Source organism: Centrocercus urophasianus, unplaced genomic scaffold, assembly GCF_019232065.1.
Source record: "Centrocercus urophasianus isolate 14NV4802_14NV808 unplaced genomic scaffold, USGS_Curo_1.0 seq_9, whole genome shotgun sequence".
In the NCBI taxonomy this organism is placed as follows: domain Eukaryota; kingdom Metazoa; phylum Chordata; class Aves; order Galliformes; family Phasianidae; genus Centrocercus; species Centrocercus urophasianus.
In genome coordinates, this window is record NW_024885532.1 from 33,369,884 (window position 1) to 33,371,120 (window position 1,237).

A 1,237-nucleotide genomic window follows, 5' to 3' on the forward strand; every position below is an offset into this window, starting at 1 on the left:
CTAAATTCTGTGATCCTTTCTGATACTCCGCTGGTAGAATGAATCTACATGTTCTGAAACCAGTGCCCTGGGAAGATAAGTTGTGGGAGTAAATGGGTGAGAATCAACATGCACCCTCCTACGGTTCTTGAGTGGTGACCACTGACTGCAGATTCCCCTGTTGCAAGGGAGTGGTTTTCTGTCTGAGACAAAGCTTTGGGAAGGCACAGGAATGTGCCAGACCAATGGTGTGTGGTGTCCCAGCCCCTCGCTGGGTCAGGTGCACGCAGAGCTCGCCTTGGAGCACCGCTTCCCACGTGGGGTCACAGCTACAGGTCAAGGGAGAGGCTTGGAGAGAAATGTGTTTTAGCTGACATTTGCTTGGGATTTGAAGCACACCAAATTATTAGTTGATAAATGCAACAACTGGAAAACATAAGGAAGAGTTGATTTGAGTTGAGGTCGACCTGGCTTTCCTCTTCCAAGAGCTTGTACCCTATGCACAATGAATCCCTCCCAGTCCGCAGGAGGACAGTCTGCGCTCCCTTCCAGCCTCAGCTACCCCGGATTCCAAGTTTCCTTTGATTTTGGCCTATGTTATGTCACAAATGTTGCTATGGCTTAAGTCAGCTAATTCCAGAGAGTGCATATTGATTAGTTCAAATGATCACATATTGAGGGTTTTATAACTTAAATTAAATTCTAAATGACAGAATCGTTTGAATGGATTTTTTTTCATGCATTTTCCTTGCAAGCTAAACAAGAGGTCGTTACATTGGTGCAACTTTTTGTAGGAACTTCTTGTTGAATATTTGGACCCCCCAGCAGTGCCAGGGTCACTGCAGCCAGTGAGGGATAAATGCAGCATTCATGTTTGGCAGCATCCCCCTTCCCTGGGGCAGCCCAGGGCAGATTCCACCTCTTTGCAGAGGCAGAAGGATGTCGTGGGAGTTCGTCACAAGGTTTGCTCTCAGGGTTTGAATTGGCTTTTTGGGATGCAGAACCCCAGTTCTTAGTCCTGCTAAAAGCCTTTTTCTTCTCCCTTGATTTTAGCTCTTCATTCTTGTCTTCTCCCTCCTCTCTGTCCTCTCTCCTCTTTTCCCTTTTCACTCTTGGTTTCTTACAATCCATCACTGACTACTCCCAGAGTATTTAGCTGATAATTTGCAAGGAACTGCTAATAGGTCTGTGCAATTGGTCTACTAATTGGATGCGGAAGAATCCCTTCTGGGGAGCAACTTGTCAGCAAATTGCTTGT